Consider the following 23,765-nt stretch of genomic DNA (forward strand, 5'->3'; position numbering starts at 1 on the left):
TTAGTCCTTGCAAAATAGTGTTGGTGAGATTTACAAGAGATAATAACACCTATATCAGGTGCTTAGCATAGCCATTGAAAAGTGTCACATGGGAGTGCTGATTATATGTTAACTATTATCTTACCTAGGGATTGTGAGAAAGCAAGTGAAATTACTCGTGGAAGTGAATGGACTGCATTGAATCTTCAAGGCATTAATTTTCCAAACGTTTGAATTCCATCCCTAGTCTGAGAGCTAGGGATGCAGCCTAGAAAGGGAAACAGGTAACTAATATAGAACAGCGGTACCTGCAAATAGCTGTCTCTGTGAGGATAGCTCAAAGCCAGGCTTGGTCACTCACCACCCCCTGTGATCTTGGACAACCTCTTAACCTCTCTGGGCTTCAGTTTCATCTGCTAAGTGGGAAAGCAGTGGTGTGTGGTGATTAAAAGCTTCAGCTTTGGAGCTGGATGGTCAACATGAAATCCTGGGCCTTAAACTCAGTGTCTCTGAGACATAGGACAAAGTACAGTCAGCCGTCCATGTTTACAGGTTCCCCATCTACAGATTGAAGCAACCTGTGGGTGGATAATATTTGTGGGGGAAAACAGTAAAAAATAACAATACAACAGTAAAAATAATACAAATTCTGAAAGCAATACAGCATAGCAGTTACTTATATAGCATTTACATTGTATTAAGTATTGTAAGTAATTTAAAGATGATTTTCAATATACTGGAGGATTTACATAGGTTAAATGCAAATAATTCTGGCATTTTGTAAGCGCCCAGTGTTTCTCCTTGCCTGCTGCCTAGACAGAACCAATTTATCAAGACGGGAATAGCAATAGAGAAAGTTTAATTCACACAGAGCTGGCTGAACAGGAGACCACAGTTTTATTATTACTCAAATCAGTCTCCCCGGAAATTCAGGGTTTTCGAGGATAATTTGGTGGGTAGGGGGCTGGGGATTAGAGAGTTTTGATTGGTTGGATCAGAGAGGAAAGGAGTCAAAGCTGTCCTCTTGCACTGAGTCAGATCCTGGGTTAGGGCTATAGGACCAGCTTAGCCAGATTACAGGGCTGGGTGGCGTCAGCTGGTACATTAGAACGCGGGTTCTGCAAAATATCTCAAGCACTGATTTTAGGTTTTAGAACAATGATGTTACTCCCGGAAGCAATCTGGGGAGGGTCAGAATCCTGTAGCCTCCAGCTTGCGTGACCTCCTAAACCATAATTTCTAATCTTTTAGTTAATTTGTTAGTCTACAAAGGCAGACCCGTTCGTAGGCAAGAAGGGGATTTGTTTTGGGAAAGGGCTATTATTGCCTTTGTTTCTAAGTTAAACTATAAACTAAGTTCTTTCCAACATTAATTCCACCTATGCCCAGGAATGATCAAGGACAGCTTGGAAGTTAGAAGCAAGATGGAGTCAGGCCAGATCTCTTTCACTATCATAATTTTCTCAGTTATGCTTTTTACAAAGATGGTTTTGATTTTACATAATGGGACTTGAGCATCGAGAATTTTGGTATCCATGGGGACTGAGGTACCAATCCCTCACAGATACTAAGGGATGACTGAGCTCAAGTTCTCAGCCTCAGTTTGCTCATCTATAAAGCAGGTTTAATAATAACACTTTGTTGATAGTGTTATTCTGAAGATTAAAGGAAGAGTAAACGTAAACTACTTAGAAGAGTCTCTGTGGCACATTGTAAGCCCTCAATAAGTGTAAACTAACACCACTAATAAGTTCTTTATAAACTGCCTAATAGGTAGTCAAATAAGGGGGGAAATAAAGCCCTAAGGAGTAACATTTGTGTTTTGTTTGCCCTACACGGTTATGTGAAATTTTCTATTCATTATCAATATTTAAAGTTGGGGTTTTCAATCTTTGGGCACGGTGGCTCATTCCTGTAACCCCAACACTTTGGGAGTCCAAGCTGGGAGGATGGCTTGAGCTCAGGAGTTTGAGATCAGCCATGGCCAACATGGTGAGGCCCCCATCTCTACAAAAAAAAAAAAAATATATATATATATATATATACATACACACAAAAAAGAATAGCCAGGCATGCCGGTGAACACCTGTAGTCCCAGCTACTCAGGAGGCTGAGATGGGAGGACAGCTTGAGCCAAGGAAGAAGAGGTTGCAGTGAGCTGAGATTGCATCACTGCACTTCAGCCTGTGTGACACAGCCAGACTCTGTCTCAAAAATAAATAAATAAACTTGGGACATTTCACATAAAACCCTCCTGTAGCTGACTGCTCTGGAAAAGTGGGGAAGTCTGACGACAGTGGGCCAGCCTTCCCCCATGGCAGCACTTGTTCAGAGCTTGGGAAAGACCGACCCCTTTTGTGAAGCATGTGCTTCCCTGGTGTGTGGAGAGATAAAAGAATAGAAAACGCTGGGAACACTGGCATTTCAAGATCAAAGAGTCAAGAAAAAAAGGTAGAAAGAAAAGAAAGATTCAAGACTGAGGGGGTTGGTTTTTCATTTGAAGACCCTAGAAGTGATGGAAGACCAGGAAGAAATGAGAGAAGGTTTGTATTTTAGAAAAAGAACTTGGATATATCTATTCTTTTCAAACATGCTTGGAACATTTACAGAAATTGATTACTGGGCCACAAAGGAAGCTTCAAGAAATTCTCAAGAATCAGAGGCACATAGGAAGAGAGACTTTTGAGAAGGAGGGTGTGGTCAGAATTGTCAATGCTCTGGAGAGGTCAAGAAAGATGCGCCACTGATTTAGAATTTGATGGCCAACAAAGGCCGTCTTAATAGAGAAGGGAGGAAGCCAGATCGAACTCCAAGAGTGAAGAGTGGAAGTTGAGGAAGTGGAGAGGGAATGCTGACTGCTCTTTTGGGAAGTATGGCTTCAGAAGGGAAGACTTGAAGACTCAGGAGCAGAGATAATAATCTGTAAAATAAAAACAGGCAGCCAGGTGTGGTGGCTCACATCTGTAATCCCAGCACTTTGGGAGGCCGAGGTGGGTGGATCATGAGGTCAGGAGTTCGAGACCAGCCTGGCCAATATGGTGACACCCTGTCTCTACTAAACATTCACCTGGTGACAGACGAGATTCACTCAAAAAAAAAAAAAAAAAAAAAAAAAAGGATTTGAGACTACCTGGCCGGAAATATGAGACCTTAAAATTAGCCAGGCATGGTGGCGCACACTGTAGTCCCAGCTACTCCGGACGCTGAGGCAGGAGAATTTCTTGAACCCGGGAGATGGAGGTTGCAGTGAGCTGAGACTGTGCCACTGCACTCCAGCCTGGGCAACAAAGCGAGACTCTGTCTTAAAAAAAAAAAAAAAAAAGAGAGAGAGACAAAAAGGGATGGGGTCAAAGTTGTATAGAGACAGGATATTACTGTTAACCTAGAGAGGAAAAGAGACACTTCTGAAACAGCGGGAAAAGAGGTGAAAGTGGCTAAATAAAAGCTCACTCCTGATGTTTTCCATTTTCTCCATAAGGTAGCAAACAGTATCATTCTGTGGCTGAAGAGGGCCTGGTGTGGTGGCTCACACCTGTAATCCCAGCACTTTGGGAGGCTGAGGTGGGAGGATTGCTTGAGGTCAGGAGTTCAAGACCAGCCTGGGCAACACAGCAAGACCTCATCGCTACAAAAAAATTTAAAAATTAGCCGAGTGTGGTGGCATGTGTCTATAGTCCCAGCTACTTGGGAGGCTGAGGTGGGAGGATGGCTTGAGCCTGGGAGGTTGAGCCCTGGAGGTTGAGGCTGCAGTTGAGGTTAAGGTCGAGGGATGCTACCACTGCACACCAGCCTATCCCAAAAAAGGTCAGAAGGTGCTGAGGAGATGCTAAGGGATTTAAGGGGAATGAATCAAAAGGTTTGGAAGAGATGCTGACGACAATGCAGAGATGAGCTCCTAGCTGAGGTTGAAACCAGAAATGTGTAGAGATGACAGTCGGTTATCTGATCCCTCCCTCAACACCCCCATCCCCATCCTGGGGTTTCAGAGCAGAAGCTCACCCTGGATTCATACTGAAGTGGGTCTTAGCTGGGGATAAGCAACTGATGAATAGAAGGCCAAGTGACGGGAGAATGCTACTGTCAAGTGATCCACTATGGGTCTGGCAAAAATAAACAGAAGGGAAAGTGCTGACAAATGAAAATGGAAGCAGTACAGCAATCAGAGGCCTCTATGAGGTGAATCTCGTTCAGCAGGTACAAGTAGTGAGTAAGGATCAAAGTTCACCATGCAGAGTGGTACCTCATGGGGTGACAGTCCTGCTTCAGTATGACTCAGAGGATGGCTCATTCCCTAGTGGGCTCTGTGAGTATTGGGCCTTTGAAGTGCCAGACTTTGGACTCTCTATTCCTGGACAGCTCTGATGATTCAGACTTCGCAAAGCTGACCCTAAAATGCATGAGAGCTATGAGTACATAAATTTGTTGACCACAAGGTGAGGGCCAAGGCCTTGGCTAGAGAGGAAGCTTCGGGAAATAATATGCTGAGGGTCTTCACCCGAAGACCACAGAAGCTTATGAAAAGTAAGTGATGAGATCAGGCTTGTATTTTAGAAAAAAAACCTTTGGTATATCTATTATTTACAGAAATTGACTATGTACTGGGCCACAAAGGAAGCTTCAATGAATTCCAAAGAATCTATAGACCACATTCACGAACCGCAATGTGGTAAAATTAAATGTCAACAACAAAAAGAGAGCCAAAAAGGTGTAGATACAATACACCTTAAATTAGTAACTGCAGTTGCTTCTGAGGAAGGGGCCAGGAAGTCAGAATGAACTTTTTTTTTTAACCACGTACATCTATTACTTATGAATTTTTAAAAATTAAAAATTGGGCGGACGCGCCGGCTCACGCCTATAACCCCTGCACTTTGGGAGGCCAAGGCAGGTGGATCACCTGAGGTCAGGAGTTCGAGACCAGCCTGGACAACATGATGAAACCCATCTCTACTGAAAATACAAAAAAATCAGCCAGGCATGGTGGTGGGTGCCTGTAATCCCAGCTACTCAGGAGGCTGAGGCAGGAGAATTGCTTGAACCCGGGAGGCAGATGTTGCAGTGAGCCAAGATTGCGCCACTGCACTCTAGCCTGGGCAACAAGAGCAAAGCTCTGTCTCAAAAAAATAAAAATTAAAATAAAAATTGAAAATTATAAGCATATATTCGAGTTTTATTTCTTAAGTGAGGGGTTGAGTACAGGACCACATACACAGGTATTATATTTTTTATAACTTTTTATATATTGAAAGATTTTATCGTACATTTTTAAAAGAAAAAGAACACGTGTTTAGAAACTGAAAACATTCAGATTAAAAAGAAAACCAATATGGAAATTATAAAATATTTGGAAATAAATGACAATGAAAATCTGACATAACAAAACATGTGGGATCCAACTAAATAATTAGCTGGGCACGAGGCTCACACCTGTAATCCCAGCGCTTTGGGAGCCTGAGGCGGGCAGATCACCTGAGGTCAGGAGTTCGAGACCAGCCTGGCCAACATGACAAAACCCCATCTCTACTAAAAATACAAAAATTAGCCGGGCATGGTGGTGGACGCATGTAATCCCAGGTACTCAGGAGGCCTGAGGCAGGAGAACCGCTTGAACGCGGGAGTCTGCAGTGACCTGAGATCACGCCACTGCGCTCCAGCCTGGGTGACAGAGCAAGACTCCATCTGAAAATAAAAATAATAGTAATAATAATAATAATTAGAGGGGGACTTATAGCTTTAAGTATACTTCTTACAAAATAAGAAAAAATGTAAAGGAGTTAATTGTTAAAAGTTAGAAATATAACAACTACAGAAACCCAGAGAAAGCAGAAGGAAGGAAATAAGAATGAAAAAGCAGAAATGAGCAAAACAAAGAACAAAGAAAATGAAGTTGATTATAGAAGCCAAAAGCTGGTGTTCTCTTAATGACTAATAAAATAGAAAAACTTCATGTAAGATTGATCAAGAAAATCGTACAAACAATACGATAAATGGCAAACTGAACATACCAGCTAGAGTCAAAATTTTAGAAAGCACAAAAGTATACCACAAACTTTATGCCAATACATTTGAAAAGTTAGAAAAAAGGTAATTTTTAACAAAAATAAAAATTACAAAACTTGACCCAAGAAGAAAAGTATTAGGTTGGTGCAAAAGTAATTGAGGTCTTTGCCATTAAAAGTAATAATCACTAATGAAATTGAACGAGAAGTATAGGATATGCTTCACTTCCTAAGATGTCCAGAACAAGTAAGTTTTGCTGGAGTGATCAGCACACACAAAAAGACTATATTATGCAAAATTCACTGGAATATGAACAAGTTAGAGAAAGCTATTCAACACATTCTGAGACTAGTTTAATTTTGACACCAAAAAGAGAACAGCAACATTAAAGAAAATATCAGGCTCATCTATATTACAAATATGTATTGAAAAAAATTCAGTCTACCAGTGTATCAAAAGAACATCTCTTCCAAAAGAGAAAATTCACATGGCTAAAAAATATGTGGGTACCAGGTGCAATAGCTCACTCCTGTAATCCCAGGACTTTCGGAGGCCGAGGCGGGTGGATCACCTGAGGTCAGGAGTTCGAGACAAGCCTGGCCAACATGGTGAAACCCCATCTCTACTAAAAATACAAAAATTAGCGGGGCATGGTGGCAGGCGCCTGTAGTCCCAGCTACTTGGGACTTGAACCTGGGAGGCAGAGGTTGCACTGAGCCAAGATCACACCACTGCATTCCAGCCTGGGTAATGGAGCTAGACTCCATATTAAAAATATATATATAATTTATAAAGTATATAATTTATAAATATATTTATAAATACGTATTTATAAATATATATATTTATAAAATATATATTTAAATATAAATATATATGGAAAGATGTTTAACCTCACTATTAGTTGGAAATAAAAACAAGAAAAGGAAACCAACTTTTTCCCTATAAGAATGACAAAATGTGGTCAAGGGTAAAGAAAGACCAGTATTCTTGTACGTATATGGTGGGGTTATAAATGTTGTATATAGCCCCTCTGGAGAGCTATTTGGTGTTATTGAAATTGAAAAAGCTTATCTAGCAATTCTAGGAATTTAACTGAAGAAAATCTCCCGTGTATGCTTGAGATTTGCTGCAACAATGTGGTGGGAAAAAAATGAAACGTCCTAAAGAGCCATTAATAAGGAAATCATAAAGCAAAATAGTCATGTACCATGGACGGTAATATAACATGAAAAGGAATGAATTAACTCACAAGTGTCTACATGAATGAATCCTGAAAGCATAGAGTGGGGGAAAAGCAAGATATAAAGATGATACAGCAAGATTACCATTTATGCAAATTTGGAGCAATGCAAAATGGCAATATTATAATTTGCCAATAGATGAGCATATGCATATAAAACTATTTTCTATTTAAGGATTGAAAAGATTGTTATAAAGCTCAAGCTAGAGGGCCTCTAGGAAGGGGAAAGGAAGATTGGGATGGCAGAAGAGAATAAAGATCTTGAGGTTTATCTAGAGTATTCTAATTTTATTTCTATTGTTTCATTTATTTTGAGCTGGAGTCTTGCTCTGTCGCCCGTGCTGGAGTGCAATGACTCAATCTTGGCTCACTGCAACCTCTGCCTCCTGGGTTCAAGCGATTCTCCTGCCTCAGCCTCCCAAGTAGCTGGGACTACAGGTGCACACCACCACACCCAACTAATTTTTGTATTTTTAGTGGAGATGGGGTTTCCCCATGTTGGTCAGGCTGGTCTTGAACTCCTGACCTCAAGTAATCCACCTACCTCAGCCTCCGAAAGTGGTGGGATTATAGGTGTGAGCCACTGCTCCCAGCCTGGAGTATTCTAATTGTAAACTAAAATAATAAAACTATGTATTCATGTAGCAATGAATTTAAGGATTGAAAAGATTTGAAAATTGAATTTTTCAAATATTGGCTTTAAAAAGGGATTAAAGTCAAATATGCCAAAATGTTAACAGTGGTTAATGTTGGATGGTAGAAAAATGGACAACTGTCATTTTTTTCACTTTTACTTTTCTGTATTTAAAAACAAATTTCTGATAGGAAGAGTGAAAATATGAAAAAAGAATTAAAAGCGTATTTTTGAAAAGTACATAGCAATGAATGGAGAAGATAATGGAGATTAGAGACCAGGTTTTCCACAGCTGAAGTCAAGCCCTTTTCAAAGTCGTTTTCATCAGCATTTGTATACTACATCATTTTTGGTTTTTTTTAATAAAGCTCAGCAGTGTGATAAATACATAATTTTTGGATTCATGAAAGTTTAAGTTCAAGCCAGGTGCAGTGGCTCATGCCTGTAATCCCAGCACTTTGGGAGGCCAAGGCGATTGGATCACGTGAGGTCAGGAGTTTGAGAACAGCCTGGGTAAAACCCCATCTCTACTAAAAATACAAAAATACACACAAAAAATTAGCCAGGCATGGTGGCACATGCCTATAATCCCAGCTACTCAGGAGGCTGAAGCAGGAGAATCGCTTGAACTCAGGAGGTGGAGGTTGCAGTGAGCCGAGATGGCGCCACTGCACTCCAGCCTGGGCAACAGAGTGAGACTGCCTCAAAAGAAAAAAAAAAGAAAGAAAGAAAGAAAAGAAAAGAAATTTTAAGTTCGATCTAACAGAGGTGATGCGCACAAGTTGGTAGGGAAAAAAAGGAAAATGATCGCCCTCTACTCATCACTCTTCTTAAAAGGAATGGTGACAGCTCCCAAAGGTCAACTTTAAAAACTGTCAATAGGCCGGGCACAGTGGCTCATGCCTGTAATCCCAGCACTTTGGGAGGCTGAGGCGGGTAGATCATGAGGTCAGGAGATCGAGACCATCCTGGCTAACACAGTGAAACCTCATCTCTACTAAAAATACAAAATATTAGCTGGGCGTGGTGGCGCGCGCCTACCATCCCAGCTATTCAGGAGACTGAGGCAGGAGAATCCCTTGAACCCGGGAGGTGGAGGTTGCAGTCAACTGAGATCACACCACTGCATTCCAGCCTGGGAGACAGAGCGAAACTCCGTCTCAAAAAAATAAAAATAAAAAATAAAAATAAAACCGATTACTAAATTTAAAGGCAGCAGAAAGCTCAGATGCTAAAATGAGAAATACACACATTGCCAGAGGCAGTGCAGACGGTTCGGTCTCTCCACAGGGCAATTTTGCTGTACTCATTAAGAACCCAGACATGTCTGTGTTCTTTGACCCAGCAATTCCACTTCTGGGAATCTATCTGGGGAAATAATCAGAGATGCTCACAAAAGTTAATGTACAAGGAAGTGCATAAGAGACTTAGTTATATTAGGGGAAGAAGGAAACAACTTAAATGTCTCCCAATGTTATAAAAGAGAATAGTTGGAGTGGGTAACAATTCTGTGGAATCTTATGTGCCCTAAGAATCATGTTTTCAAAGAATACTTGATGTCAGAAAAAAAAATTCAGGATATTTTAAGAGAGAAAACTAAACACACACCAGAATATTAACAGTGCGTATAAACTGTTTTTTATTATTTTCTTATATTTTCCAACTTTTCTCCAAGAGTATGTCTTATTTTATAATCATAAGAGATACTGTTTTTCAGAATAACTGAGTCTGTGTGATCATAAAGATTTTAGATATAAGGAAATAGAGAATATATGTAATAGTCTACATAGATGTGATTGGGATATAGTTATAGCCATAATTACCCAGCATCATCTGAGAATTGTTATATATAAGATTTTTAAATTTTTATTATTATTTTTGATACAGGTTCTTGCTCTGTCACCCAGCCTGGAGCACAGTGGCATGATCACGGCTCACTGCAGCCTCAACCTCTCAGACTCAAACAATCTTCCTGTCTCATCCTCCCGAGTAGCTGGGACCACAGGCATAAGCCGCCATGTCTGGCTTTTTTTTTTTTTTTTTTTTTTTAATTTTTAGTAGAGGTGGGATTTTGATGTGTTACCCAGGCTGGTCTCAAACTCTTGGGCTCAAGCGATCCTCCTGCCTTGGCCTCCCAAAGTGCTGGGATTACAGGTGTGAGCCACCACACCTGGCCCAGAATTGTTTCACATAACTAGAATATTCCTTCAAGCACCAACATTTTTTAAAGATTTTTTTCTATTTTTCTATATTAATTATTCGAAAATATATCTCTCTGCCATCTGAAGCACACGATGACCTTTCTTGATGAGTAGAAGGTATCTTTGAGTGCCGGGCATGGTGGCTTACGCCTATAATCCCAGCACTTTGGGAGGCAGATTATTTGCGGTCAGGGGTTCGAGATCAGCCCGGCCAACATGGGGAAACCCCATCTCTACTAAAAATACAAAAACTGGCTGTGCGTGGTGGCGCATGCCTGAAGTCCCAGCTACTGAGGAAGCTGAGGCAGGAGAATTACTTGAATCCGGGAGGCAGAGGTTGCAGTAAGCCGAGATCATACCACTGCACTCCAGCCTGGGCAACAGAGTGAGATTCCGTCTCAAAGATATCTTGAGGACAGTGACTACTCTAGGGCTTTTTGCCTTTGCAAGAAATACCCCAAGACGGTGGTGAATTTTTCATTCTAGAGTGAGCTTTTCGTATTATTTCCATCTCTTCCCCTCTGTCGGGCCACCAGAAGTCCTAAGCGCTTATAATTCCCTTCTTCTAAAGTCCTCTAACCTGAGCAAACACATAGCCAGTCTTGTTAGAAAAAGTGGCCAAAAATTAAAACTAAATCTCAGTAAAGCACAGAAGTTGTAGTGTGTAGAACTTGTTACGCTCGTTCTCGCTTTTCAGACCTGTTTCCCCTGCGTCTGTGTTCTTGACTCTTTTTCTAAAAAGATAGTGAAGCTACCAGAGAAGTGATTTCCAGATAAGATACAAGGTAACAGTGATTTCCTAGTCGACTTTTAAAGAGAACTGATCAAAGGCTGAACTCAGGGCAAGCTCATCAAAACCCCCAACCCAAGCTTCTGAAGAGTTCTTGAATTGTGTTGGCCGTTCTGATCCCACGAGTTTTCTGCACTTGCTCTTCCAGCAGCCTCAGCACCCCCTGGGAGCTTGAGACATCTAAGGAGTTGACTGAGGCCCCTCCCTGACATACTGAAGCGGAATCTGCGTTTTAGCAAGATCTGCAGGTGAATTCTGAGCGTGTGAATGTTTGAGAAGCCCTGATCTGTAACACACTTAGATTTTTTCACATACCCCACACCGCATGCTCTTAAAGATTATTCCAACAGTAACGTTTATCTTTCTCTCTCTTTCTCTCACTGGGAGCAGGTTGTAAGTCATTTCCACTTTGCATGTGTTTCATTTTCTTTTTTTTTTTGAGACAGGGTCTCGCTGTGCCATCCAAGCTGGTATACACTGCTGAATACTTGTAAGACCCTTGATACTATTTGATAGGATGAATGCAAAAATTGAATTTAAAAAATGAATTTTTTGGCCAGGCGCGGTGGCTCACGCCTGTAATCCTAGCACTTTGGGAGGCCGAGGCGGGTGGATCACCTGAGGTCAGGAGTTCGAGACCAGCCTGACCAACATGGAGAAACCCCGTCTCTACTAAAAATACAAAAATTAGCTGGGCATGGTGGCAGGCGCCTGTCATCCCAGCTACTTGGGAGGCTGAGACAGGAGAATTGCTTGAACCCAGGAGGCAGAGGTTGCATTGAGCCAAAATCACGCCACTGTACTCCAGCCTGGGTGACGGGGCGAGACTCCATCTCAAAAAAAAAAAAAAATGAATTTTTTAAAGAGATAGGGTCTCACTCTGTCATCTGTGCTGGAGTACAGTGGTGTGATCTTAGGTCACTGCAGCCTCAAACTCCTGGGCACAAGTGATCGTCCTGCCTCAGCCTCCCAAGTATCTGGGAGTACAGGTGCACACCACCACACCCAGCTATTTTTTTATTTCTTGTAGAGATTGGATCTCACTTTGTTGCCTAGGCAGGTCTCAAACTCCTGGCCTCAAGTGATCCTCCCTCCTTGGCCTCCCAAAGTGCTGGGATTACAGGTGTGAACACCCAACCGTTGGGTTTCTTTTTAAATGAACAAAAATGGAGAATTTCCTCCTCTTTATGGTTCTTCTTTATTAGCCTACCAGCTCCTTTGAGTCCCCCTTTTTATGATTTGAAAATTATTTATTCCTTTGGGAGCAATAAACAAATAGTTCCAAATTGCTGCTGCTTCTTTTGTCTTCAATAAGATGTAGACACCAGGATTAGGGATGGAGTGTGGTTGGAGGATGAAAAAGTTAAAACCCTACATAGAGTGTCTGTTGCAAATAAAGAGCTTGGTGAATATTGTTGCTGTTCTGATGTTTCCAAAGTGTTTTACTCTTTGTCATTTAACAAGGTTTTTTAAAGTTATGACTACAATTTGATTGAAACATATAGATATTATTATATATATGCCACTGTCATCATAAAAATAGAGATGCAATCATATTTTTTAATCTCTTTTAATTAAAACTCACTTGAGACCAGGCATGGTGGCTACGCCTTTATTCCCAGCACTTTGGGAGGCCAAGGTGGGCAGATAACCTGAGGTCAGGAGTTCGAGACCAGACTGGCCAACACGGCGAAATCCCATCTCTGCTAAAAATACAAAAATTAGCCAATCATGGTGTCACATGCCTGTAATCCCAGCTACTCAGGAGGCTGAGGCAAGAGAATCGCTTGAACTCAGGAGGCAGAGGTTGCAGTGAGCCAAGCTTGCGCCACGGCACTCCAGCCTGGGCTACAGAGCAAGACTCTGTCTCAAAAAAAAACAAAAGAAAAAGAAAAAAAGAAACCTCACTTGAAAATGGATTAGAAAACCACAGTTGAAAAGAGAGTAACTGGTTGACTCACCACATTTTTCATTTTCAGCCAGGCATAGTGGCTCATGTCTATAATCACTGCACTTTGGGAGGCTGGGGTGGGAGGCTCACTTGAGGCTAGGAGTTTGAGACCAGCCTGGGCAACACAGCAAGACCCTGTCTCTACAGAAAATTTAAAAATTAGCTAGGTCTGGTGGTGGTGCACACTGATGAATACTTACAAGGCTCTTGATACTATTTGATAGGATGAATGCAAACATTGAATTTAAAAAATGAATTCAATTCCTGTAGTCCCAGCTACTGGGAGGCTAAGGTGGGAGGATCACTTGAGTCTAGAAATTTAAGGCTGAAGTGAGCTATGATCACACCACTGCACTCCAGCCTGGATGACAAAGAGAGACCCTGTCTCTAAAAACAAAACAAAAATTTCATTTTCATTCAGTTTTTACATTCAACCTAACAAATCTTATCAAGAAAGTGCTCAGCAGTGTGGTAAGATGCAAAGATGAATCTCTATAGTCCTTAGGTCAGGTTGCTCTCAGCTGACAAGAAAAAATAAGATAAATGCACATTAGTAAGTGTAATCAACAAAGGAATTGCTGGCCAGGTGGAATGGCTCACCCGTGTAATCCCAGCACTTTGAGAGACTGAGGCAGGAGGATTGCTTGAGCCTAGGAGTTCGAGATCAGCCTGGGCAACATGTTGAAACCCCGTGTCTACTAAAAATACCAAAATTAGTGACATGTGGTGGCACACACCTGTGGTTCCAGCTACTGGGGAGGCTGAGGTGGGAGGATTGCTTGAGCCCACTGTAGAGTTCAAGGCTACAGTGAGCCATAGATTGCGCCACTACGCTCAGCCTGGGTGACACAGTGAGACCCTGTCTCAAAAAAAAAAGAAAAAGAAAGAGAGAGAGAAAGAAAGAGAAAGAAAGAAAAAAGAAAAAGAGAGAAAGAAAGATAAGAGAAAGAGAGAGAGAAAGATAAAGAAAGAAAGAAAGAGAAAGAAAGAAAGAAAGAAGGAAAAAAAGAAATTGCTAAGTGCTGTTAGTTTATCAGTTAAGCTGGTTTAGGTACAAGAAACTGATGTGATAATCTAAGCAAAAAAAGTTTATTGGAAGGGTAGGAAGGGTATTGGTATATATTATTCAGGACAGTCTAGGTCATGCTGCTATAACAAACATTCTCAAAATTATTATTTCTAGGTTGTGCAATCTACCACATGGGGATCAGCAGGAGGCTCTGCCCTCCCTTCACTCAGATTAATGGAGGTTCCACCATCTGGTGGCTGCAGCCCTGAAACATGAAGCCTTGTTGGTGTGACCATGGCAGGGGAAGAAAGAGGCTGGGGGTTTGCACAGGGGCTTTTTACTGCCTCAGCCTGAAAGTGACATGTGTCCTTTCTACTCTGGGATCTCTGGTCAGAACTAGTCACGAGATCTTCCCTAACTGCCAGAACACTGGGAAATGAAAGGGAACAATGGAATCATTGGTGAGCTTTACTGTCTCTGCTCCAGGGTGGCTCGTAGACTCAAATGAAAACGCTGGAGGCTCAGATCTGGGACTGAATGTGGACCAGAGAACTTGGGAGACCTTGTCAGCAGCAGCTGATGGAGGTCTGGTCAGGCTGTCATCCATTTTCAGCTATCTGTCACCCTCTCAGGATTTGCACTGGAGAAAGAGTGAGAGGAGAGAGAGAGAGAGAGAAAACAACTGATTGGCTCGGGCAGGTTCTATGTCCCACTTGAAACACAAGTTAATGGACAACTTGATTGACAGAGTTGCACTAAAAGGTAGTGGGGGGAGTTCATCCAAACAAAACTGGGGTGCTGTTACAACAAGAGAGGGAGGGTAGGTGCATAGTGAGCAAAAGCACACACTTGCTGCAGAGCTGGTCCAAATACCCACACCAGAGTTGACATCATCTGGAAGGTTTATAGAAGTGGGGGCTTTCCGGATTTGCTTTGGAGGATGGGATAACTGATGCAGAGGAAAGGTAATGCAGGCTGAGAGGCCCGTGTAAGCAAAGTGAAGCTGCAGAAAAGTGCAATCATTTGCAAGAAAGAGAAGGCTAGCTGGGTGCAGCAGCTCACACCTGTAGTCCCAGCACTGTGGGAGGCTGAGGCGGGAGGATCCCTTGAGCCCAGGAGTTTGAGACCAGCTTGAGCAACACAGGGAGATCCTATATCTACAAAAAATTTAAGAATTAGCCAGGCATGGTGGTGCATGCCTATAGTCCTAGCTGCTCGGGAGGCTGACATGGGAGGATTACCTGAGCCTTGGGGGGCTGAGGCTGCAGTGAGTCATGATTTTGCCACCACACTCCAGCCTGGGCAACAGAGTGAAACCCTGTCTCAAAAAAAAAAAAAAAAAAAAAAATGAGAAGGCTTTTGAGACTGAACAGAGGATATGATTTGCAGTTACATTTTCACCCCAACTTACCCAGCTTATCTTTCCTTCCCGTGATGTCAACTCAGGGGACGCAAATGGGTGGAGGCTGGTTGGAATGGCTCAAACTACATCATGAGATTGGAGCCTGGTCCTCCATGTTGGCTGAGAGTCTCAGTTCTCCTCCACGTGGCCTCTCCTTGTGGTCAGCTTACATTTCCTCAAAACGTGGCAGTCTCAGGGCAGTTGGGTTTCTTGTGCGCTGGCTCAGGGCTCCTGAGAGGATAAAATCAGAATATCTTGTTCTTCTTCAGGCTTGGGCACAGACTAGCACAGCATCATTATCTTTTTATTCTGTGAGTTAACGTATTTCAGAGGACCAGTGCAGATTCAGAGTGGAGAGGGCTGCATAAGAACACGAACACTGGGAAGTGGCTTCATTTGGGGCTATCTTTGGAGACCAACTATGATGCATGATGTAACTGACCTGAATTCCCAAGCTCCTACCCCCAGCTCCAGCATAAGGTAGGTAAGAAGTGACTGGCAGCATAAGTGGGTCGTACTGGAGGAAAGATAAGTCTGGAGCTAGGCCTTACAGGTGTTCAGTGCCACAGATGAAAATGATGGTGCTAGGGAAGAGGTAGGGCAGGAGGTCTTTCTCTTCATGGGCCTCTTCCCAGATTTCCCCTGTGTATCTTGTTGGCCGAAACGGAATCACATCAGCACCTCTTACTGCAAGGAAGCCTGGGAAAGTCAGAATCCCTGAAAGGGAAATGGAATTGTTATTTCTGGCCTAAGTCAACCCTGATTTATTCTATAGGCATGTGTGGGCCATTGCAGCCTGAATTAATCAGGAGGGAAGAAGAAGTGCGATGATACTGGCCAGTGATACACAGTGGGAGGTTGGTACAAACCTACCCCAAAGGCCGAGGAAGCTGAGGGGCTGAAGAAAGAGGCTGACAAATCCAGTTTCTCAGAGACAAATTTTTGTTGTTGTTGTCATTGTTGTTTTTAGAGACAGGGGCTTACTCTGTCACCCAGGCTAGAGTGAAGTGATGTGATCATAACTGACTACAGCTTTAACCTCCTGGGCTCAAGCAATTCTCCCACTTCAGCCTCCCGAGTAGCTGGGACTACAAGTCACACACCACCACACCTGGCTAATTTTTTTTTAATGTTTTGTAGAAATGGTCTCACTCTGTTGTCTATGTTGGCCTCAAAGCCCTGGGTTCAAGTGATCCTCCTACCATGGTCCCCCAAATTGTTGGGATTATAGGCTTGAGCCATGGTTCCTAGAAAGAAGCATTTAACTGGGACTTGTGAACAGAAGCCACGTATCCAGTGGCTGAGAAATAGTGGTCCCCTGTGCTGCTACCTCCCAGACCCCGAGACCAGGGCTTATATACCATAGGGAAATTGCCTAAGGACAGGATTTATGATTAGCATGTGTTTATGATAACATCAAGGTTGTTTTGACCTAAGGGCAGGCTTTCCAGTAAGTAGAAATCTTAGAGGCATTCCTGGAACTGTGGTGAATCTTAAGTCAACACGGTGGATCTGCATCCAAAATGGAGTTGCTTTTGCCTCACAGTAGGCGACATACAGAGGATGCCACAAGCAACAAAAAACAGAGAAAGCAGCTTAGAGGATGTAGCTTTACATCAGGTGAGAGGAGGGTGGGGGCTGGACCAGGGCAGAAGCAGCAAGGAGTGAGAAATAAGCCAGATGTGAAAATGAACACGGAAGTGGAGGGTACTGCATGGAATACTATGCAGCCATAAAAAAGAATGAAATCATGTCCTTCGAAGCAACATGGATGCAGCTGGAGACTCTTATCCTCAGTGAATTAACACAGGGACAGAAAACCAAATACTGCATGTTCTCGCTTATAAGTGGGAGCTAAACATTGAACACACATGGTCATTAACATGGGAACAACAGACACGAGGGACTACTAGAGGGAGGAGGGTAGAAGGGGGCAAGAGTTGATACGCTTCCTATTGGGTACTATGCTCAGTACCTGGGCGATAGGGTCATTGGTACCCCAAACCTCAGCAATGCACAATTTACCCATGTGACAAGCCTGAACGGGTACCCCTGAAACCTAAAAGCTGGGAAATAAAAAAAGAAGAAGAGTGCACAGCCCATGGCTGCTGTGACTCTTTCACAAGCGAGAATGGGAAAGAGAGACAGACAGGGAAGTCAACAATGACAACATCATTTCCAGCTTGCTTAATCGGATGGTGACACCATCCAAGCACAGAAGAAGTTAGCTCGCAAGAGACAATGACTGTGCCCTAGGCATTCTGAGGGCAAGGGGTGTGAGAGAACATGCTCAAGGTGTGGGTCATGAAACACGAGGGCGTGGGGCCAGGTGGGGGGTCTCATGCCTGGAATCCCAGCACTTTGGGAGGCCGAAGCAGATGGATCACGTGAGGTCAGGAGTTCGAGACTAGCTTGGCCAACATGGCGACACCCCGTCTCTACTAAAAATACAAAAATTAGCTGGGCCTTGTGGCAGGCGCCTGTAATCCCAGCTACTTGGGAGGCTGAGGCAGCAGAATCGCTTGAACCCAGGAGATGAAGGTTTCAGTGAGCTGAGGTCGCACCACTGCACTTCAGCCTGGGTGACAGAGTGAGACCACCCTGTCTCTAAATAAATAAATAAATAAATAAATAAATAAATAAATAAATAAATAAATAAATGAAACACTAGGGCATGGGAGAAAGGACAGGGCTAGATGTGGAGACTTTAAATGACCAATGCAGAACCGTAGTCAACGCCATGCTATGGGCTGGGTGCAGTGGCTCATGCCTGTAATCCCAGCACATTGGGAGGCCAAGGTGGGAGGAGTGCTTGAGCCCAGGAGGTCAAGAATAACCTGGGCAACATAGCGAGACCACGTCTCTACAAAACAAAATAAAACCAAAACAAAATCACCACTCTATGGAATGATGTGTCTGCTTGTACCAGGTCTGGAAAAATGCACACCCAATGCTCACAGAGGTTCCATCTGGGAAATCAGATTGGACAGAGCCAGAATAGATCCAGGGGAAACATTCACTGAATATATATACTTATGTATTGTGGAAGCTTTGATGGTGGTCATGTACCCAAGAAGGGAAAAAGTAAGTTTATAAATGAGCAGAACCAGGAGAATGCTAGAGGAAAAAGGAGAGGATGTGAGTGATTACATTTAGAGGGCAGGATGAGAAGTGAGAGGAGGTGATTAGAGAGGTCAGGAGAAACCAGGAGGGTGGGTGTGGAATCTTGGAAATCAGCAGAAGGAGCATTTCATGAAGAATGAACAGCTGCAGAGAGAAAAAGATTGCATGAGAACTAGGAAAAGAAAGGCTTTGTGTTTGGTGACACTGTCATAGTTGACCCTAGAAAGCATGGTTTGAGTAGAGTGGCCCAAAAGAGAAGGATACTGGAAGGGGAGGATCAGTACCAGAGATGAACTACAGTTGTATATAAAGAAATGTGATGACATAAGGAAAGAGAGCACTCATTGGGGTCGAGAAATGATATTTCTTGGCTCCAGGAGAGTGATCATATCCTTAAAATGTTTTTTGTTTTTTTTTTTTTTTTGAGATGGGGTCTCACTCTGGCACCCAGGCAGGAGCGCAATGGTGCTATCTCGGCTCACTGCAACCTCCACCTCCAGGGTTCAAGCGATTTTTGTGCCTCAGCCTCCTGAGTAATTGGGACTAGGCACCTGCCACCATGCCTGGATAATTTTTGTTCTTTTAGTAGAGACGGGGTTTCACCATGTTGGCTAGGCTGGTCTCTAACTCCTGACCTCAAATGATCTGCCCGCCTCAGCCTCCCAAAGTGCTGGGATTACAGGCGTGAGTCATTGCACTCGCCCTTAACATGTATATTGACACCACTCCTCCCTTCTAGCTTGTTTTTGACCTGCAAACCAAGAAGTAAGCATTACATCAACCTGTACAAGGTGCACATCAGTGATTCCTGCAACATCCTGCATCATGATGGGACCGGTAGTCTATGTGGTAAAAATATGTTGTGCATTAGTCTTTCCCACGAAATTTTTTCTAGCCACAAAATTAACCAGAAATAAGAGAAACACAGCCCCATCCCCCCTTTTCTCAGCAACACAGAGAGACAGTGTCTCCAACACAAGAGAATGAATAACCTGCCAAAAACTAAGTTAGAAATACTGATGAAACCAGGTTAGATGATATGCCGTGGTTTCTCTGCCATCCCACAGTGGATTGAAACCATGTTACAATTTGATGATGGGATGTCCCAGAGCAAATGAACAAGGCTGTGCCAGCAGAAATGAAGCCTGAGGATTTGGGGTCATTCACTTGTGAATGATTCCTCTCTCCCTGTCTTCTTTCTCTTCCTTTTTGCTGTATTTTTTTTCATGTACTCACTGTCTTTTCCACAGATAGACTGCGGAATGGCCCATGAGGCCAAGCACCTATTAGTAGACCAAGAAGGATCATCCATCCGTGACCTAAGTTGGCAGCCAGCTATCATTCTCATCTGAGTCTGGGAGTTCAGGATTTCCATCCTGACCCAGCTACTCTCTTTCAACAGTTACCCACTGTAAATTTCCGAATACTTTCAACTACTAATCCCGGTGTACCCAATTGAAAATGGCTTTCCTAATAAAGGCATTTCCGATCGAATTTAGCAAAGTGTTCCAAGGTAGGAGTTTCCAGGGCTGGGGCAGAAACTCAGTGATCTTATAAAGGCCCCTGCTCTGACATCTTCAGCATGTTGGCTTTTACCCTTGGCTCTGTCCTCATGGTTGCAAGATGGCTGCCACAGCTCCAAGTATCTCCTCCCTCCAAGACAATGTCCAAAAATCTCTTTCTATCTCTCTCTTTTTATCAGAGAGGAAAATATTTCCCAGAAGCCTCCTGCACACCTTCATTCAAGCTACACTGCCCAAGATTAGGTCATCCACCCCCCAGCTGTAAGGAGGCTGGGGAGGTGAGTACCTTGCATTTTCAGTCTCTATAGTGGAAAAAAGGAGCTGGAATGACTACTTGGTAGGCAACCAAACATCCACTACAAGTAACAGTGATGGAAATAAAAAGTAATAATGACAGCTAACATGCATTATGCTATTAATACATGTTAGACATTGTTCTAAAGGGTTAACGTGCATTGGCTTAGTTCATCCCAAATATACTACTAACGAGATCTGTATTATTGCAGTCCTCATTTTATAGCCAAGAAAATAGGCTCAGAGAGGCTTTAAAAACTTGCCTCCATCCCTGCCCCTCCCCGCAAAAAAGAAAAAACTTGCCCCCGGCCCGCGGACCCCCAGTTAGAAAGCCCACACTGGGCCTTTTGGAGACCTAGGTCGATGAGACATTCCTTGGCAACAAAAGATTCTCAGTTCAGAGGAAGGCCCAGGCCAGAAAATAAATGACTGAAATATCATGAGTGAGGTAATCTAGGAGAAATAGGGTGTTAGCAAGAAAGTGTCTGGCTGCAGCATCCCTCGGCCTCTCTCCTAGGACAGCCAGGCCAATCTTGTGTTTCCAGTGAAACCTCCCAGGGAGGAAGCGAACAGAAAGAAGGTGCTTGAGGGGCATGAGCCAAAGCTAGGACCTCAGTTGGGGAAGCATCCTCCAAACTGGGAAGATGGGGGCGGGGGCATTTTGGAGTGTGTGACAATGCTGTGTTGCCTCAAAGTGCCCAGAGAGGCACCAGGACCCTAGCAGGAGTAACTGCATGACACTATAAGGGAGGTTGCACCCCCCAGCCACTGCCAGGTGCCTGTGCCCAAGCTGGGAAGGAGTAGCGAGGACACCCACCTTCCAGGACCAGGTGGAATTGGAAAATACTGCACTGCGGTGCCTTCTGCAGTTAGGAGACAGAGGGCCCTCTCTAAGTGTCTGTGCTGCGTAGGACACTCCATCCCCTATCCTCTGTTTCCCCCTTTGCTTCTCTGTAGGCACAGAGAGAATCCAGACAACCACTGAGAGCAATTTATTATACTCTGGGGCTTGAGGGCTTGGCATCAGACTTAACTGTATTTGAAACAACAAATTCCTATGGTGTGTCGTACATCCAGAAAGAAAGCCAGTCTGAATTTGGGGCTGCATGTGCAGATCGGTGGGAATGCAGAAAAAGATAACACTGTATCTATCATAGAAGAAGGAATCCAAGAGGTCTCCCGTACACTTTCATGCCCAGATGAGGGGCAGTGTCAGCAGGGTACTGAAGGATGAATAGGAGTTCACCAGGTGGACAAAAAAGGAAAAAGTTCTACACAAGGCAAAGAAGTATGAAAGACATTCTGGAGCTGTGAGCGTTCTGATATTGAGCACACAGGCCCGTAGATAAGGCAGGTAGAGAAGACCCAGAGGCTTTATCTTGTGCTCCAACACTTTGGGTAGGGAAGATTAGCTCTTAAAAAGGCTGAAATGGGTCTGAATGAGGGTTGTCCAAACTCGCACTTTTATTTTATTTATTTATTTATTAGATGGAGTCTCTTTCTGTCACCCAGGTTGGAGTGCAGTGGCATGATCTCGGCTCACTGCAACCTCTCCCTCCCGGGCTCAAGTGATTCTCCTGCCTCAGCCTCCTGAGTAGCTGGGACTACAGGTATGTGTCACCACGCCTGGCTAATTTTGTATTTTTAGTAGAATCGGGGTTTCACCATGTTGACCAGGCTGGTCTCGAATTCCTGACCTCAGGTGATCCTCCCGCCTTGGCCTCCCAAAATGCTGGGATTACAGTCGTGAGCCACCGTGCAGGGCCAAACTTGCACTTTTAAGTACCAGGACATTTTCCTATTCATGAACCCCTTTATAAGTTGAAATTACCTGTAACTCCAATATATAAATCGGATGTCATAGGGATACCTTTTTCCCTAACAACAATTGTCTTGGGTGCAGAAAATGCCTCCCGATTTTACTAATACCTGAAGTTGAGCCTAGGGCTGTGTCTCCAGAGACAAGGCTGGTGAGAAAGTTAATCTCTGTCATTACGGGGAACCCTCCCTACCAGAGAGTCGAGTGGAAATCCAGGGTCTGGTCTATTCCTAACTGTTGAGGGGGGCCCTGAGACTTTCATCCATACTGGTGACTTCCAGAAGGCTGACTGTCCTCTGCTGTCTCCCCAAGCTGACTTCCTGTTGCAGAACTTGGGATTCTTTTTTGTGTGTGTGTGATGGAATCTTGCTCTATTGCCCAGGCTGGAGTGCAGTGGTGTGATCATATTAAATAGCTTCACTGGCGCCTCCAACTCCTAGACTCAAGGGATCCTCCCACCTCTGCCTCCTGAGTAGCTGGCCTAAGGGTGTGGACCACCATGCCCAGTGACTTGTTTGTTTTCTTATTATTGAGTTTTGAAAGTTGTTTGTAAATTTGGGATACAAGGCTTGTATTCGATAGATAATTTGCAAATATTTTCTCAGTCTGTGGCTTCTCTTTTTTCTTTTCTTTTTTTTTTTTTTTTGAGACGGAGTCTCGCTCTGTCGCCCAGGCTGGAGTGCAGTGCCGCAATCTCGGCTCACTGCACGCTCCGCCTCCCGGGTTCACGCCATTCTCCTGCCTTAGCCTCTCCGAGTAGCTGGGACTACAGGCATTAATGGTGTCATTTGACGATCAGAAGTGTTACATTTTGATGAAGAGCAATTTGTCAATTTTGTTCTTTTATGAGTCATGCTTTTGGTAGCATATCTATATAATTGTTTTTATTCATCTATTTATTGTATGTATTTATTTTGAGACAGGGGTTCACTCTGTCACTCAGGCTGGAGTGCAGTGCTGCTATCACAGTTCACTGCAGCCTCGGCTTCCCAGGCTCAATCAATCCTCCTACCTCAGACTCCCGAGTAGCTGGGACCACAGGCACATGCCACCACACCCAGCTAATTTTTTGTACTTTTTGAAGAGACAGGGTTTCACTATGTTGCCCAGGCTGGTCTCAAGTTCCTGGGCTCAAGCAATCCACCAGCCTCGGCCTGGAAAAGTGTTAGGCTTACAGGCATAAGCCCCCTCACCTGGCCTATATTAACACTGTTAAACACTTTTATTAAGATATAATTTATAAACCATACGATTCATCCATGTAAAGTGTACAATTCAGTGGTTTTCATCTTCAAATGCCTGTGCTGGAATTAACACTTCAGCATGCATGTCACCAACTAGAAGAGCTCGCCTTTTGTCCATAATTTTTTAAATGTAAAATTCACATATAATGAAATTCACAGATCTTAAGTGTATCATTTGATGAGTTTTGACAAAATTCATTCACCTGTGCAATGCACATCTCTATCAAAATACAGAACAATCAAAATATAGAACAATCTGGTTGGGCGCGGTGGCTCTCATCTGTGATCCCAGCCCTTTGGGAGGTCGAGGCAGGCGGATCATGGGGTCCGGAGATGGAGACCATCCTGGCCAACACAGTGAAACCCCATCTCTACTAAAAATACAAAAAATTAGCCGGGCGTGGTGGCGGGCACCTGTAGTCCCAGCTACTCAGGAGGCTGAGGCAGGAGAATTGGGTGAACCCCGGGGGCAGAGCTTGCAGTGAGCTGAGATTGCGCCACTGCACTCCAGCCTGGGCGACAGAGTGAGACTCCGTCTCAAAAAAAAAAAAAA

At 43.6% G+C, this 23,765-nt stretch overlaps 2 long non-coding RNA genes across 2 annotated transcripts; both read left to right on the forward strand.

Moving 5' to 3' along the window:
- The first annotated feature begins 158 nt into the window (after window positions 1–158).
- Window positions 159–15,088, forward strand: LOC116471166 (uncharacterized). The gene is made up of 3 exons (XR_009214170.1): window positions 159–263; window positions 10,996–11,095; window positions 13,982–15,088. It is a non-coding gene; the product is annotated as an uncharacterized LOC116471166 (long non-coding RNA).
- A 4,001-nt stretch (window positions 15,089–19,089) lies between these two features.
- On the forward strand, window positions 19,090–19,826 carry LOC131383821 (uncharacterized). The gene is made up of 2 exons (XR_009214171.1): window positions 19,090–19,181; window positions 19,583–19,826. It is a non-coding gene; the product is annotated as an uncharacterized LOC131383821 (long non-coding RNA).
- The last annotated feature ends 3,939 nt before the right edge of the window (window positions 19,827–23,765 follow it).

Source organism: Hylobates moloch, unplaced genomic scaffold, assembly GCF_009828535.3.
Source record: "Hylobates moloch isolate HMO894 unplaced genomic scaffold, HMol_V3 SCAFFOLD_6, whole genome shotgun sequence".
Lineage (NCBI taxonomy): Eukaryota > Metazoa > Chordata > Mammalia > Primates > Hylobatidae > Hylobates > Hylobates moloch.